The sequence below is a fragment of the Centrocercus urophasianus genome, unplaced genomic scaffold, assembly GCF_019232065.1.
Source record: "Centrocercus urophasianus isolate 14NV4802_14NV808 unplaced genomic scaffold, USGS_Curo_1.0 seq_11, whole genome shotgun sequence".
Classification (NCBI taxonomy): Eukaryota; Metazoa; Chordata; class Aves; order Galliformes; family Phasianidae; genus Centrocercus; species Centrocercus urophasianus.
Window position 1 is genome coordinate 80,124,396 of NW_024884253.1, and position 17,950 is coordinate 80,142,345.

The 17,950-nt window shown below is 41.6% G+C and overlaps 1 protein-coding gene and 2 non-coding genes across 3 annotated transcripts in view; 2 read left to right on the forward strand and 1 right to left on the reverse strand.

Annotated features, from left to right (window-relative positions):
- The window catches only part of FARS2 (phenylalanyl-tRNA synthetase 2, mitochondrial), a 232,474-nt gene that overhangs the window by 103,237 nt on the left and 111,287 nt on the right, over window positions 1–17,950 (forward strand). The window lies entirely within an intron of this gene.
- On the reverse strand, window positions 10,264–10,335 carry TRNAP-AGG. The gene has a single exon. It is a non-coding gene; the product is annotated as a tRNA-Pro (tRNA).
- Window positions 17,277–17,348, forward strand: TRNAP-AGG. The gene has a single exon. It is a non-coding gene; the product is annotated as a tRNA-Pro (tRNA).

Below are 17,950 nucleotides of genomic sequence, written 5' to 3' on the forward strand. Positions count from 1 at the left end.
TTTTTTTTTTTGCAACCTTGCTCTTATGTAATTTGGTTAGCAGTGAAATCTTTTTATTTTTTATCCAGTGACTAAAGCTGGCATGTCTGTCTACTAGATCTGTTTTATATTTTAATGTTTTAAACATTTAATGTTTAGGGCTTAGTATGACATATCTTATCTTTTGGATAGGAGGGTGACAATCCAATTGGGCATCCACTGATTGTCTCGCTCTGTTAATTTGCATCATTGCCTGCTGCTGTGCCAGTTTCTCTTACGGTACCTTTTCATGTCTGTGCTTTCGTATTGTTGCTAATTAGGCTTGTCTCAGGTGCTGTGTTACTTTCCTCATTCCCTTTCTGTGCCATCTCTTTCACTTCCTGCTGCATTTTTTTCCTTTACCATTCATTGCTGCTATGAAATAGAATTGCTTTCCTGTGGTATGGGAGGAAGGTTTCCTGTGCCAAAAAGGAGAAGCAAGGGCTGGGAGTCTTGTCAGAAGTCACTTCAGGTCCTCTTGGGCTAAAAGACCTAAAGTTTTTGCTGGTTCACTGTGAGGCAACTCAGAAGTTCTTTGTCTCCAGAGTGACGACTTGCTAAAATGTAGTCCTAGAAATGTGATGGCATACTTTTCCTCAGCCTGTTCTTTTTGTTCCTACATCTATAGTAATGGTTTTGTGGCAGTTGTACCAATCTTGTCACAGGTACATAGCGTGCATCTTCATGGGACTGTTTGAGTCACATGTTAGTGTATTGCTGAAAGGAAGGATTTAAATTGCAGCTCAGCTGAAGTCCATCATGGGTGGACAGTGATAGGACAAGGTGGAATGGTTTTAAACTAAGACAGGGGAGGTTTAGTTAGATATTAGAAGGAAGTTTTTCACACACAGCGTGATGACACACTGGAACAGGTTGCCCAAGGAGGTTGTGGATGCCCCATCCCTGGAGGCATTCAAGGCCAGGCTGGATGTGGCTCTGGGCAGCCTGGTCTGCTGGTTGGCAGCCCTGCCCATGACAGGACGGTTGAAACTAGGTGATCTTTGAGATCCTTTTCAACCCAGGCCATTCTGTTACTCTGTTCTATGCTTTTTATATCCTTGATGATAGCTTGCAGAATTTTATAGAGTTCTAAGTTGGCAGACTAGTGTAGGTGACTGCAGAATGTACTGTAGACTGACTTTCACCTGGAAACTGGGAAAACCTGACATCTGATTGGACAAGGAGTGGAATAGACAGTAAGAGTGAAGGCTGATTTTGCATGCTGTAGTGCCCCAGAGAGTTTCCATTACTACTTTTGATGCAGTGCAATGTACTAGCACGGGGTACAAAGCTATAGGGATTTGTGGGATTTGTCTTTTTCATTTTCTGTGTAATCAAAAGGTACAGAATTGATTGTATTTGTTCTCTTTTCTCAGTGTGAACTGAAGAACTAGAGGAGTAACAGTGTGTTATGGTGCAAAAGGACTTGAAACCTTGCTGGTTTGTTTGTTTGTTTGTTTGTTTGTTTGTTTATTGTAATTAAAAGTGGAATTGGAAATAGCAACACTTTTACTATTTGTTGTACTGATGCTTCTCCATTTTCTGATCAATATCAGGTTATAAGAAATAAGCAGCTAGGGGATGTCCATGGCTCAGGGGATCAGTAAGTGGCTTTAGAGCCTTTCACCTTCAGGTTGCCAGTCTGTCACCAGTCACCTATGAGCAATTGGCAGTAATCAAAACCTTTGGTGTTTTCTTCAGAGAAACCAAAACCAAGTTAAGGCCTTTCTTGTAGAAGCTTTCCCTCGAGAACAGAGTGAAGGTGATTAAGAGTGATGCGGGAAGCTGGATGAGGTCTTCTGTGATCCCCAGGCTCTCTGGATGTGCAGGTGGTCTTGGTCGAGAGTTGGTCAGCCAAGTGCCTTTGATTAGTAACACTGGTCCATTTAAAAAATGTCCAGAAATGGTCCTTGGTTCAGAGCAATTAGAAAATGTTCCATATCAGGCTCCTCCAAGCAGGTAACTCTTTCATTGTGTCCTTACTTTTTAACATGCTCTAAAACTTCAAGGAAAGAAGATTGTAAATACTCTAATTCAAAAGTGCATCATGTGCAGCTGGGCAGAGTATACAGAATTTTAATGAACAGACATTTTAAAGATGTCTGGACTGATATTTTTCACTTTAAGATATGGTTTCTGAAATCTAAGTTTGGATGTGCCCATGTTTATTCTCTCCTGAAGCACTTTCCAAAATGCTTGTGAAATGGAATGGTTGTGCTTAAAGGACAAGAAAAAATATGTTTTATTCAGTTTAAAGAAGTGTTTGGCACACAACATTTCAGGCATTCGCTGCTTCCTATCTGTACTTAGTTGTACCTACTATGCCAGAAAAGGAAAACGTTGTTTTTGATCACATGAAAAAAGGAAGCAATTCACAGAGCGTTTTCTACAGGGAGTTCTTGGTTTTCTTATGTGGCAGGGATTCTTTAATTGATGACGATGCCAGGTTTCCTACAGTGAATGGGAGCCTTCTGTCCACGTTAGCAAATAGACAGTGGTGGTGCTTCACAAAGATTACACGTGGTCTCACATTTTCAATAACATTTTTAAGACTGTAAGAACAAATTACGCAAGACAACTGGAGGCAGGATCAAACTGTGCTACATAGATCAGGATTTTAAAGGTGGGAAGGTCTTCTCACCTTGAAAGGATTGAGCTTTCCAGTTCCAGTGGAGGCTACCAGACTGGTTCTTTTATACAAGTTGAACATCGCAGATGGTAAGCTGCTGCATTACTATTTGGTACTTGTACTTTCATCCAGTGTGAAAGATGGGCAGGAAAGGCCAGCCTGGAATTTAGATTTGTAAAGATCAGGAGCTGTGCCTGTTACGCTGGCCAAGCAGATTGTAAGACTTTACTGTTTGGAATTTTCCTCTGCAGTGGAAAGAGGAGGGAAAATCTGTCCTAATGATGCCCCTGAAATATAGAATTAAAGTAGCTGCATGATGAGGACAAGGAACTGTGGATTTTTCTTCATAATATTAATAGTAATGCCATATTGAAGTGTAATTTCATTTCTGCCATTTAAAAGCCTATTAAGCTGCTATCACGGTAAATAGGTTATTAACATTGACAATGAATGTCACTAGTATCATTGAAAATTCTTTTATTTCCCTTAGTATCTCTTTAATGCTCAGCATAATGTCCTGATCTGAAGTTTTTGATCAAGGGAACCATATCATATACTTTCAGAAAATAAGTAACACTTCACGTTCTTTTTTTTGCGATTATTTCCCAAGAATAGCGAATTCATAAACATGTTACTGCAGTATACAGAGATCTGTCCACCAAGTGATTTATTTCACTTTGCTACGTTTGGAATAAAATTAGTTTTCTTTATGGACAGTTAAACTACTATCAAAATGGCAACTAGAAATTCTTGTCCTTAATTAAGCCGATAGTCATGTAAATAAAGGCATCAGAGAAAATCTTGAATTTATGTGCATGCATATCAGCAGTAATTCTACTGAAGTTTATGGAGTTTAGCCATCAATGAGAGCAGCTCCAAAATAATAGGCTGAAAGGAAAAAACTGTTTTGACTTTTTGGTTTCTCGTGTTTTTAAGATATTTTAGAATCATTTCTACCTTCCTATGCAGGGAAAAATCAGTGCAAAGGTATAGAAATAAGCAAAGTTGTGTTTGTATAATCTTTCCAGATCTTAAAATGCTCTGAATACAGGGGTTTTTAATTTGATTGCTCATTGTGGCTATGTTCTAGCAGTGTTGTAGCTGTTTGACAGGGCACATCAATGGTGTGACAACTGCAGAAAGACAGAACAGAGCAGAAGGTAATGCTGCAGAAGTGAAATTTGATTTATGCTATCCTGACCTTTTTTGTAATGCACCATCTTTTAAAGGACACAAAGAGCTCTCATCTATTGAAGATGGGTATCTTCAATATCCTGTGTCCCTTTTCAGCTTGCTGGATCATTTTTACCATATATAGTGAGAATCAAAAGCCTTACCCGCAAAATTGCACAAAATCTTAGTACTGTTGTGGGTAAAGAATGAGAAGGTCAAGGATCTTGTGTTGACTTGGTAAGTGACTATGTCCAGGTCATTTAGGGTGAGTTCTTGCGAGGTGTTTGAGTGTTGTGACACTCTGTGCCTAATGGACTTGGTCTCCTGGAGCTATGGAAGTCAGTTCAGTTATGTAAAGGGAGGGCAGTTCAGTTCCTAGGTGTTTAGTAGTTTGAGAATGATGATTCTGTGCAGCAGCACACAGGCACATAGAATGGGCCTGACTGTGGAGTATGTTATATTTCTTTATAACTCAATCATCTGAAGACTGGGATTAAGAATGCTTCTTTCCCCTTGTGTATTTAAGCTGTAACCTCCTTGGAGCACTAGTATTTGCTTACGGAAGGCTCAGGAAGTCAGAGCTGTAGTCCCAGGTAGGACATCTGTTTGAACTGGGCTGTCACAGTAGTAAAGACTATAAGAACTGCCTGTGATATCTGGATTTTCTTCAACTGCTTTTATTGAGACATATGTGTAATTTACTTTGTATGGTCTGGTGGAACAGATGGGAGGCTAATGTCTGGGCTCATATGAGAGCCATTTTACCACAAGTAACTGAGTTGCATTGTTACCTATGTGTGCTTAAGGTCCTATGTCTTGGGAAAATATCTCAGTGACTGGCCTTTGCGATTAGCTGCTATTTCAGCCACTGCATTGAAGTGATGTCTGTGACATGATCTGACTTAGCTTTGCTCTTTGTTCCCCTTTCCATTAGCCAAGCATGCAGTTTAGCCATCTATAATGTCTTCAAAAACTCAGCTCTGCACGGAATGCTCTGTGGCACTGCTGGCTCTGTATTTGAAAACCTAAAAAACTGTGAATTTGATGATAAATGTCACTTCTACCTTTTTTCAACCTATGTCAAGTATTCCTGAATTTGCTCACTCCTGCAACATGATACTGATGATAGAGAAGGCAAATAATTCTTAGTTTTCTTTTGAATTTTTAGCATTTGCAGGAAACTTGCCAAGTGAAGCTTAGTGCCTGGCTGCAGCCCAGCTCACGCTGGAAGGAATGTTAGTTCTGGTCAAAAACATCATAGCCAATGCCCAGCATTTTAAAAATACAGATTGTGGGTTTGGCTTTCTTTGGTTCTACTTCTAAGCTATATTTTTACACAGCCACAAGAGTAAAACATGACTTTTAAAACTTGTGAAATCTTTACACTCGTGTCAGAATTTGGGCGAAAAACAAAGAAGTCTGCGAAATATGGAAAGGTGAGCCAGCAACGCAGATAGCCATTTTCTTTTTCTTCTTGATAAAAGATTTGAAACAGCTTAGTCCTTGTGCTGCTGAAGTGTTTCTGGATTTGGGAAACACTTCTCAGATCCTTTGCTTTTGAGCAAAGTTCCCTGTGAAAGTAAAAGGCAAAAGAACAAAGCCCTGCCCATATACTTGCAGCTGCATGTGTGTTCTGCAAGCTGTGTTCTATGATGAGTCCTGCACTTGAAATTATCATTCGGGGCTGTGACTGTAACAAAGAGGACGAGGACTGTGTTGCCAAGAGGACCAAGCAGGCCCTTTATGGCTTTGTGATTAAAAGGAGAAGGCACCAGCTCTAGGTGGACAGTTGGAGCAATTAAGTTGTGATTAATTTCTTGCTCACTGGGTGCTTTCTCATTTGGAATGACTGGTGTCTTCTCAGATTATTTCACTTTTTTATTCTTCCCGTTCTTTCTCCCTCTCCACAGAAACAAAGGAACTGAGATTTCCTGGGTCGAATCTGCCTGTTTTGGGGTTTTCTTTTTTCCTTTATTGAAGAGAGCCAAAACAACAAAGTATAAAAAGGGATCATCTTACCTCTCTAGTGACATAGGTTTATTTAGCTGCTGAGCAGAGGAGATTGAAAGTGTCTTCTTTATTTCTCAAAGACAGGATGCAGAGGAGCTACTGTTTGAGTCTTGCTGTGCTAGATTAGATTATGTCCAGGTAATAAGTGACTGACACTGCGCTCTTCACTGATTTTTGTAATTCTTCTGAGCAGTCCTGGTCTTTCTGCATTCCGGAACTCCAGAGTGTAATAACAATATAAAGTTGTATGTGCAATTTTCACTTTTCCAGATGGTGTACTTGCAAAGGGTTGCCTCAAGCAAAAGAAGTTATCTTTCGACTGGCAGAGGAGTACTCTAATACCCACATACGCTATTATGTTTTGTAACTAAGTTCATTAAATGTGGAAAGGGAAAACTTTGAGTTCTAATGATCATACTTAATTTTTAAAAAGCTTGTATTAATAGAACAAATAGAATATGCATGTTTATATGTATGCCTTCTGTCAAGAAAACCACCAAAAGACTGAAAATGAACTGTTGTTCCACAACATTTTTCTGAAGGTAAATCATGGAATGATACAACACTGTTTTTCCAGCCACGCTGGTTAACTTGTTGAAGAATGGAAAATGAGGAGAATGCTGGAAGAATTAGCACTTCTGGGTCTCCTTTCATTCATCAAAGAGATGTGTCTTCAAGCTTAGTATAGTCTCACATGTGCTGCTATCAGCAAAATCATTACATTAAGAGTTTCCCAAAGTTAGTAGAGAATTAATGGAGACTTGCTCTAAAACTCCAAAGACAATCATAAAGATGTCAAAGATCTCCTTTGATCTTCTGTTTGTTTTCCATAATTCCTGTGATAAAGGCACAGATTCTTCACAATAACAGAACAAGGCATGGTTTTGTGAAGCAACGTTCTGCCAGTAAGAATTCTTGCCAGAATAAACCCTTGACTTTAACGAGTACAACATAAATGTTGCTCTGACACCAAAGAATGAAGTTGGGTTTCTAGGTAGAATTGAACTTGTGTTCATATTTCACCTGTTTGAATTTCCTCTTTCTATTCCATTGTTTTTATGTTTACTTAGAGACCATAGAGTTTTCTCCTTACTTATTCTATAGGATTTTGATCTGAGTTGAAGAAACAATTTGTCACAGTGTGCTCGCATGCTTAGGGGATGCCACTTTGATCCAGTCCAAGTTGCGGTGGTTTTGAGAACTGGTAAGCATACTTTAAGCCAAATTGCTGAAGGCATTTTGGGATGTAAGTATGTATGTGATGCCTCTTTTGTGGGAAAAGAAAGCTCCACTAGCATGTGGTAATCGGGGACCTCTTTCTCAAGATTCACACTGGAAGAAGACAGCTTCTGTTTTTGAATATTTCATGCTTGTCACAGGTGGTGTCAAATTTTATCTTTCTTCTTTGTATGCCATCTTGCATTTTCTGTGTTGACTGTATATGCATATTATGAAGAAAGAAGTTACATTCCAGGTTTTGAGTTTCAAAAATATGTGAAAAATTGGACTGAAGAACCATCACAAATATGTCTGGGGCCATATTTTGATTCTGTATCATTGCTGGCTCAGTCTTCTTGCATAGTGAGCGCTCTGCCAAATCCCAGCTGATGAAATTAAATATTGCACGCCAAAAAACAGGAATATTACAGGTTATATTTATTTAGGAAGGAATAAATATGGCCATCCAGCTCCATGTGAAGAAATGTTTTTTCTTAGGGAAACACAACAGTTTGCTTTGTCTGAACTGCACTTAAAGTCTTTGTGAGAAATAATGAAATAGTTCCAAGAGGGATAGGAAAAAGTATCTTGGAACACCTGTTTGTTTTCCATAGAGTGATGCATAACATGCAAACTGTGAGCCAGCAGTAATCTCACAGCACCTTGTATTAGTAGTGTGGTCAGCAGGCTGAGGGAGGTGATCCTTCTCCCCTGCTCAGCTCTGACAAGATGCATCCGGAGGGCTGCGTATGCTTCTGCTTATGCTTAATTACAAAACAGTTTTCCTCTTGATTCTGCTTTGAATGCTTTTCTTTGGGCAGTTCGCTTCACATGTCATTGATGGATCTGCTGTACTAATTCTCAGTCATTGCCCAAAGTTTACAGATATGGTTTGTTGTTGTTGTCGTTGTTTGGTGTTTTGTTGTTGTTGTTGTTTTTTAGTATTATTTCCCCTTACTTTTATTCCCTGTTACATAATTCTTGTTCAGACTAGGTTTAGTATTTACTTTCCAGTAATGAAACACTACATGAAGTGGTACTTGGCATTTTAGTATCCTTTTAAGTTCAAAAATAAAATGGCATGAGGAAAACCATCTTCTAACAGCCAGCTATTGGCTCTGCTCTTTGTGATGAAACACAGTTTCGTGGATTAAGGCCATGAGGCTAAATGATGTATATTTAAAGAATGCATCCTCTTGTATTTTTTCCTACTAAAAGAAGGCTTTGAATTCTCAACAAAAGATTTTATTTTTCAGGTTACTCTCTTTCACAGTCTCTGTTCTGCACTGCTTGAAGTTTCAGATTATCGGAAGAGCTGGTCATCTTTGAAATCTGACCTGAATAACCTTTTTCTGTAGAATCCACTAGCACTAACCAGTCAGAACAAAGAGGTGGTGCAAAATTTTGACACAGCCAATGTACAGAATTAGTATGACAGTTTTATATGATGCTGGAATAGTAAAATCATTTTTGAATCCATCTGAAATAGCATTTGTCACTTTTTCAAGCAAATATTTGTTAAAAAGCTTGTAATAAATGGGGTGCATTGTAGTCCCAGGAGGAAATGTAAGATACCCTGAGGCTTTCAGAAGGATTTCATTCACCTTCTTAGCAATTATTTATATTGAAAGCTTGTGGTGTATGTTTTCATTAAGCATGCAAGCATGTTGATATCATCTGCTTAAGATGCTCAAATTGTTGGGTGACTTGCTTGTATGAGTGACCACTGGTTCTGTATACTTTACACCCATTGCATTTGTTGTCATGTTTATTACATGGTAAATGCTTCAAAAGCAGCATGACTGTAATTAATGAGTTAATAAAAAAACCAAATGTACTGGACTTTATACTTGGCAGGTAGGGCATGCTAGTTCTAAGCTCTGCGCTCATCCACTGCCAAGAACAGAACGTAGAAGCTTTCTGTTACACTATTAAGAGCATATTTAATTAAGACAAAATGCATAATTATGCTTTTCAGTGTAACATGGTTCCTTTGCAGATGAATCAGAATTTAATGTGATGGTCTCTGGTCTCCTTAGGTCTTTGCTGAATATTCCATTCTCCTCTTGTGTTACTTATTCATGCTCTTTCAGAAGCTTAATTGCATGCAGTGACATATTCACTGATGATGCAAGAACATTGTCCCAAATCAAAAGTTTTGCTCACGGATATTCCATATTAAATATTAAAAGGCAAATGGGATGATTACTTACCTTAGTTGCTTTTTCTCTCCAGAAGTATATTCTTTATCAGAACAAGACACTGTCTGAAACTTCAGTGTATTTCTTGTTGGCTGGAGAAAAAGAGACCTTAGAATGTGTGATCCTTGGGATCCACAAGAGACTGTTTGCAAACACAGTTATTTCTGGCCAGATACCTGCACCTTCCTCTGTGGCCAGAGACTCTCAGAGACAGCAAGGCTATCGTGTGACAGAAGAAGTGTGTGTGTGAGCTGATGCTTATGAGACTGTAGCCCTTTGTTCTCCTTTCCCATGACATCTGGTCGAAAGAGTGGGATCAAGGCAGACTCTGATTACCTTGTTTTATAGAATTGCAGAATTGTAGGGGTTGGAAGGGACCTGAGGAGATCATCGAGTCCAACCCACTGCTAAAGAAGATTCACTAGAGTAGGGCACACAGGTGGGTCTTGACATCTGCATAGAAGGACACTGCAGAACCTCTCTGGGCATCCTCTTCCAGGGCTCTGTCACTCTCACAGGAAATAAATTCTTCCTCCTGTCCAGAATGAACAGTGCGTCCTGCCTTCCAGTTTGTGTCCACTGACCCTTGTTCTATCGCTGCATGGCACTGAGCACCGAAAAGAGACTGCATCCATCAGCTGAATGCCTGCATTTTTAGATACTTGTAAACTGCCATGACATCCCCACTTAGCCTGCTCCAGACTGAAGAGTCCCGGATCCCGTTTCCGTGAACTGGGAAATCCAGAACCCCAGATGTGGCCTGACAAGGGCAGAGGTGACCGCCCTCTCTTTTTAATGCACCGCAGGAGATTCTCTGTCTGCTTGGCCCAGGAGCACCCTGATGGCTCATGGCCAGCCTGTCGTTCAGCCAGGGCACCCAGGTCCTTCTGTGCGGAGCTCTTCCCAGCAGGTCCGCCTCTCACCTGTACCCACGCGCTCTTCTCCCTCCCACACCTGCACAGCCCTACACTTGCCCTTGTGCCACCTCATCCCCTGCCTTTCTGACCAAAACGAGGGCTCGTCCGGGATTTGAACCCGGGACCTCTCGCACCCTAAGCGAGAATCATACCCCTAGACCAACGAGCCAACTTCTGCAAACATCCCCATGGACTCGCTCACTCCAACTCCTCACTCCACGCTACACTGCCCAAAACTCTCCTTACACCTCTCACAATGCTGCCTGCACACTTCTGCAACTGTGCACCTTCGGGCTCTGCCCTGCACAACGCTCCTCGAAGGACACCACAGCCTCACACACTGCGTCACGCTTCATCATACCACCAACGTTGCTACTTAGCTATGCCACCCAACTTCATGACGCATCTCTCTCCATCACGGCGACTCTCTGCAGACACTCATGGGCCACCTTTCCTAACTTCAGGCTCCAATGCAGCTTTATACGCTTCATACGCACTAAACGAAAACAAAAGCAATCAAACATATCTCAGATATGGCCACACCTCCATCTCTCACGTTACTCTCACTACGTCACGTTTCTCTCACAACAGCTTTAAAATCCTATCAAAATCAACCCGAGCGGGTCCAGAGGGCCACGGAGATCAGCAGAGGGCTGCAACACCTCCCCTGCAAGGACAGGCTGAGAGAGCTGGGGCTCTGCAACCTGCAGAAGAGAAGGCTCTAGGGGCACCTAATAGCGGCATCCCAGTACCTGAAGGGGCCTACAGGAAAAATGGCGAGGGACTTTTTATAAGGGCGTGCAGCCCTTATAAAGCAATTTGAACAAGAGGTGTTTATATTTTTTGTAATCTCTTGTAATACATTTTGAAAAACATAGTGCTGAGCTATATGCACACTTGTGGGGATAATATATAATGGAGTGGTGAAGAAAGATCTGTGCAGATTTGAAAATCATAGCAGCCTCGATAGCCGCCATGCTGCGTCATCAAACAGAATGAAGTTGACGATTCATCCCTAATTTCATTGTTGTATCTGATATACAAAGAGCAAAAGGATCACTCAAAATGAGAAGTGTTGATGTATTGCTCTCATGATTCTAACTCATGCTGCTGCCAGTCAGCTCCTCTCTCCAATCTCTCCAGAGGTTGTTTTCATCTGAGGTGGATCCTGAGGGAGAAAGGGCTGGAGTCAGCAGGCAGCCAGGTGGTGATGGGGCGGAAAGGTGTCCAGAGCATGGAAATGATGTCTGTAGGAATATTTTTCTTTGTGAGAGGTAGATGCAGTGGTGGGAAAAGAGAGCTTTTTAGCTGTATGTGGCTAAGGTAGAACATATGACCTTGTTAAGGAGCTGCAGACTGAGAACTTCTGTGGGATCCACAGCCACAGCAGATATTGGGCGCTTTTGATGTTGGTGCTGTGTGTTGTAGGAGCATGCCTTCCTGAGCACTCATAGAGAAATGCTGGCACTACTCTTGCTTTGTTTGCAGTCACATTTTACACCCCAAAGGCCTGTGGCACCATCCAGTGTGACATTCTGTTAGGCCACCAGGAGGAGAGGGAAGCTGCTTGTTGTTCCTGCCTTGGCACTATACTGCAGGCTGCTCTTCCAGTGTTGTGCTGTCCTGCACTGTTGTCTTCTGTGATATCTCTGCTAAGCTTTACCCTCGAGTGAAAGCCCTGTGTTCTGTCCGCACACTTAGCTCTTACTTTGAGCTTAAAAAGAGCTTTTTGTTAGTAACCCTGGAAATACTAGCTCAGAACCATGGTGTGTCTTTGTGGGATATATACATTTCTATATGTAAATATACAAACGCTCCTTGTTCTGTAGATATGATCACACTTGTAATATTCGGCTCCACTAAGCATAGCAGAGATATGTTCTTTTTAACAACAGAGCCAGAGTTTAGGAGAACTGTGTTTCTGTGGAGAGGTTTGTTCAGTCCTTGTGCTGATGATCTGCCCTTCTGTTTGCAGTACTGACTCCAGATTCAGCACTGCAGTGTTGGTGACAGAGTGCTCCTACCTATGAAAATGCATTTGTTAGTATGAATTAACAATAATACTTTACAGATGTGGCACAGAGCATCTTGACTTTCTTGCAGGTGCCCTTAAGAATGAAGCGACAACCACCAAGGCACATCTACTTAACTCTGACTGTTTACACCATAAAAAGAAATCGACTCTTCTAATTATATTCAGAACTGTAGAAAGCTGTTGCTGCTTTGGATTATTTGATCTCTCTGGGGAAACTTCCTTCAAACATAACAGCCTACATTTCTGCTTTGTTAATTATAAAGCTGTGAACAAGAAAATGCGAGACAATCTCTACTATTCTTAGTGTAATAGTAACTTACCAGAATATTACTGCCTTTATGAGTCCCAGTGGAAGATCTTTCTTTGTGGAAAGAATAAACCTATTAAATAAATGAGAAAATATATTCCAAATGTATTAAGCAAATAATCAACATACATTTATCATGGTCTCTTCTAAATCCATGCACTTAGGGTTTTTTTTTGCAGAGTGGCTCGAGATTTCTTTTTTTATGTACCCCACCCAGAGCAGATGTTTATCCTTTTGAAACATTACCTTGTGCATTTTCTGCAAGGAAGGACAGATTAAAAATAATTCTTTTCTGCTGATTGAGAAGATCAGTTGGGAATCATATAGAATAATACTTTGTTTTTGGCTGCTGTTGAGGCCTTTCATAAGGATGAAAATTTTTCTTTTGCCTTCTTATTGGAAGGTTTCTTGTAGTCCTCAAATAAAGTTATTATAGACTTTTTATCGCTTAACAGATCCATTCTGAAAGATGGAAATCTTAAGATGTCAGACAAAATGCATGGAGAGGTGTGAACACTTTGTGTTGTCCATCTGGAATCCAAACCAGGTGAAGGTCCTTGGAAAAGTTTTGAGGCTTTCTCTAGCAGTGTGATACATTCTTGTTTTCTGCACCGCCATTCATTATTTTCAGATGGCTTTTCTGTTGTGTTTGTTACGATCCAGTGGCTTGCATGGATATGTTTTCCCTGCTCATTTTTTTAGCTGGGAGGCAGGGATTGCTCTGTGAGGCTTAGGATTTTTAATGGGCGTGCAGAATCTTGTCTTTTTTCTAGGTTTTGAGTATTTTGACTTATTGACTGTTTCTTTAAAAAAAAAAAAAAAAAAAAAAAATTAATTTATCCTAGTCAGTTCAATAGCAAATTATTGTTCTGTGTCACTATCTGTAGAGATACAACTCAGTTAGTCCCAGACCTGGGCACGTGGCTCTAGGTGGCTCTGCCTGAGGAAGAGATTGGATCTGATGATCTCCAGAGGTCCCTCTGCAATTCTGTGTGTTGCACAGATGTTCTTAAGAGAATTATGTCTCAGTGCTTTGATCTTCATGTGTTTCACTGTGATCAGTTCTGCTGCTATGCTTGATAATTGAACGGTTGTGGTCTGATTCCTACAAGGTCCCCACAGCTCCCTGCCTTAGAGTATCATCAGTGTCAGTGATTGCCAGTTACTGGCTGCTTTGAATTGCAAGACTGTGGCTGAGGTGATGACCTAAAGTAGACACTCTGAGGTTTGAAATCATGGAGTTTTTGAAACCGGAGCTGCTGCAACATGCAGCTTGGTTTTTGTTGTGCCTCTCCAGTGCATAGCTGTTAGAAGACACTTCTTTGAACAGCGAAATCAAATCTCACAGCATTAGAGATAGAATGACTTTGGGTGCAGAGTGTTTAACATTGGCTTCGGAAGTACCAGCCTACTCCCATTTTGCTCTCAATTCAGTAACAGACCATTGTTGTCACCCAGTTAAGCTTTAAGGTGGAAGGCTTAAGAAATAAAAGCTTGTTAGTAATGATTTTTTTGCATAGATCTTGAAGACATGTCATAGTAACTCAGTCCTCTGAAGTTTATAAGTGCTTGCTGAGATGGTCACTGAGCACCAGATGGATTTAGCTGCTATAGTTGAAGTAATCAGGCCTGCCTCTTTTTTTGACAGGCACCATTTAACAGCCTGAGTGATAGCCTTGTGCCTTTATTTCACCTGAGAAACCTATGCTCGTGTGAACTTAAAAGACCTCTGTAAGCTTCTAAGCTCTTGGGATACTTCTAAATCTTTATTGATCATGCTCATCAACCATGGCAAATACACAGAAGAGCTCCACGGTGATGTTGATGATCACAATATATGTTTCTTGGCTTAGTCAAACAGTATCAAACCTGGTATCATCAGCACTGTACCCACAACATATATATATATTTTTTTCACTCAAATTGTGTCCTAATGCTGTGTTCCATTTTGGCATATAGGGCAAGCAGAGCAGTTTTACAATATTTATGAGACAGAAAACTTTCTCTTTTCAGTGGTGGTTGAGAGGAATAGAAAATATTTGTATGTCATCTCCTGGAAGTGTTTTTGTAAGTAAGATTTTATTCTGGTAGCTTTTGGGGTTTTGGTTTGGTTTGGTTTTGCTATCTTCATGGCCTTTGGAAACAGAGCAGTTTAAGGGCAGAGAACAGTACTTCTTATACATACATATGCACATACATACATAATTATCTGTGCAGTGCTTGAATTGTAGTTGTGCAAATTTATCTGCCTTTCTTTCTTGAACTGTATGGATTCAAGGACAGAAAAGATCGATACAGGCAGTCTGCAATTTCCTTTACATAGCATATTTGTGTGGCTGTGAATTTTAAGGTCAGAAATTGGGGAGGCTCAGGACTCCGTTGTGATTCTGTGGTAATAGCTGGCAGATTTGCTAGTTTAAGCTGGTCTAATAAAACTGAAGTAATTACGAATTTATAATGAGATTAGTGGTAGGTACAGAAAATTGAGAATAACTGGCTTTTGGGTTAGTGAGAGAATGGGAGCGTTCTGCAATCTTGGTTAATGGGGGTAAATCTCAAACAAGCCTCAAGGTATGTCTGCCACAAGCGGACTAACTGTGGCACAGCTGGCTAATACATTCACCTTGGCTAGAAAGAAGAGGGGTAAGTTTTTCTTCCTGGATCTTCTTGTTGGCCTGACTGGACTGGAACTGGCCTCTGGCTGAGCTGGGTCAAGAAGCAGCCCATGAACCTTCAAGCCTTCGTGGGTTGCATAGACATCATTGCAGTTACTGTGGTTGCAAAAGAGAGACAGGAAAGGGTTATTTTGCATGCCTAAAAAACTTGTCTAAACATATGGCTAAGTAACTGGTTAAATCTAAAGCCAAGAGTGAACAATATGACTAGCAGTTTGACTGAACTCATTTCCTCACTGTGCTGCCATTAGATGAGTATCAGCCGCACACAGCAGCATGATGACTGTACACTCCAGGTATTGTCTAAACCTTCTTCTTGAGTTGAGGAGGGATTGGAATTGTCCTGAGTCTGCTTTTCTTAGGTTTCTTTTTGTGTTTTCGATGCTTGAATTTTCTTGACTTCTTTAAGAATGTTTTCCAAAGCCAATCACGTGGCTTCTAATAAAACATACAACTTGGCAGGCATCCTCCTGCCTTGCCTGGCCCAACTCTTTGTTGTGTTTTTTTATGAAATCTGAATTAAGGTGAATCTTATCTGAAATTTTGTTACATAGATCAAGCAGTTGTGCATTCAATAAATGCGAGCAAACCCATGGAAACACAAAACTTCTGATCCCAATACTTATAAATTGAGAAACGAATAACGGTGGTTACATCTTTTATATGCACGTGCATAGAAATTAGAATAAATAAATAGCTGGGTCAGTTTTTTTTCTTTTGCCATTTGGCTAACAACAGCCTTGATCTCATCTGGTCTGAATTGGCACAGGTTCACGGATGTTGGAATAGCTTTTATACTAATTCACACCAGCTGAACATGTTCAGCAAACCAGTCTGTGCAAGTGTTGTTTTGTTGTGGTTTTTTTCTTCCTTATCTCCTTCTGTTCTCCTTCTTTCTTTCTCTCCTTCTGTTTTCCATCTTGCACTAGTGTGCTCGGTGTTTTTTTTTATTCTGCCACTCATGAGCAAACTCCAGTGCTGGCCCATTGACTGTACATAAAGTACAGGGCTGTTTCAGAACAGGGCTTCTTTATATGAATCCAAAAGCCTATTCATATCTGATTCTAGGTACCTTTACGTAGGTATTGAGAGAATTTATTATGAATGCAAAATGAAGATTCGTCATTTTGCTTAGTTTTTCTTCCTTCAAATTAGTTTTAATTGTGCAATATATGTCTGTGCAAGTAAGCTCTTGTTCACTAGATTTTCATAGAATCACAGAATGTTTTCGGCTGGAAGGGACCTTCAACATCACCTCGTTCCACCCCCCACTACAGGCAGGGACATCTCCTGCTAGACCAGGTTGCTCAAAGCCCCATCCAGCCTGGCCTTGAATGCTTCCAGGGAGGGAGCATTCATAACCTCTCTGGGCAACCTGTTCCAGCTTCTCACCATCCTCGCAGTAAACGATTTCTTCCTAAGATCTAGTCAAAGTCTACCGTTCTCCAGTTTTAAAGCCATTTCCCTCATCCCGTCTCTGCACACCCTTATAAAAAGTCCCTCCCTATTTTTCCTGGAATGCCGCTATGAGGTGCCCCTAGAGCCTTCTCTTCTGCAGGTTGCAGAGCCCCAGGTCTCTCAGCCTGTCCTTGCAGGGGAGGTGTTGCAGCCCTCTGCTGATCTCCGTGGCCCTCTGGACCCGCTCGGGTTGATTTTGATAGGATTTTAAAGCTGTTGTGAGAGAGACGTGACGTAGTGAGAGTAACGTGAAAGATGGAGGTGTGGCCATTTCTGAGATATGTTTGATTGCTTGTGTTTTCGTTTAGTGCGTATGAAGCGTATAAAGCTGCATTGGAGCCAGAAGTTAGGAAAGGTGGTCCATGAGTGTCTGCAGAGAGTCGCCGTGATGGAGAGAGATGCGTCATGAAATTGGGTGGCATAGCTAAGTAGCAACGTTGGTGGTACGATGAAGGGTGACGCAGTGTGTGAGGCTGTGGTGTCCTTCGAGGAGCGTTGTGCAGGGCAGAGCCCGAAGGTGCACAGTTGCAGAAGTGCGCGGGCAGCATTGTGAGAGGTGTAAGGAGAGTTTTGGGTGGTGCAGCGTGGAGTGAGAAGTTGGAATGAGCGACTCCATGGGAGTGTTTGCAGAAGTTGGCTCGTTGGTCTAGGGGTATGATTCTCGCTTAGGGTGCGAGAGGTCCCGGGTTCAAATCCCGGACGAGCCCTTGTTTTGGTCAGAAAGGCAGAGGATGAGGTGGCACAAGGGCAAGTGCAGGGCTGTGCAGGTGTGGGAGGGAGAAGAGCGCGTGGGTACAGGTGAGAGGCGGACCTGCTGGGAAGAGCTCCGCACAGAAGGACCTGGGTGCCCTATGAGTGCTTCAACAGACACATCTCAGCCCTCGCAGGAAATCATTTCTTCCTTATATCCACTTTAAATCTACCATCTTCCAGTTTAAAGCCATTTCCCTCCGTCCTGTTGCTACATGCCCTTACAAAAAGTCCCTCCCCAGCTTTCCTGTCGGCCCCTTCAGGTACTGGAGGGCTGCTGTAAGATCTCCTTGGAGCCGCCTTCTCTTCTCCAGGCTGCAGATCCCCGCTCTCTCAGCCTGTCCTTGTAGGGGAGGTGCTCCAGCACTCTGATCATCTCCATGGCCCTCCTCTGGACCTCCAGTGTCTCAGTGTGCTTTTGTGTTGAGGGCTCCAGAACTAGATGCTGTACTCCAGGTGGGGTCTCATGACAGCAGAGTAGAGAGGCAGAATCACCTCCTTCGACCTGGTCATCCCACTGCAACCCAGGGTACGGTTGACTTTCTGGGCTGCAAGTGCA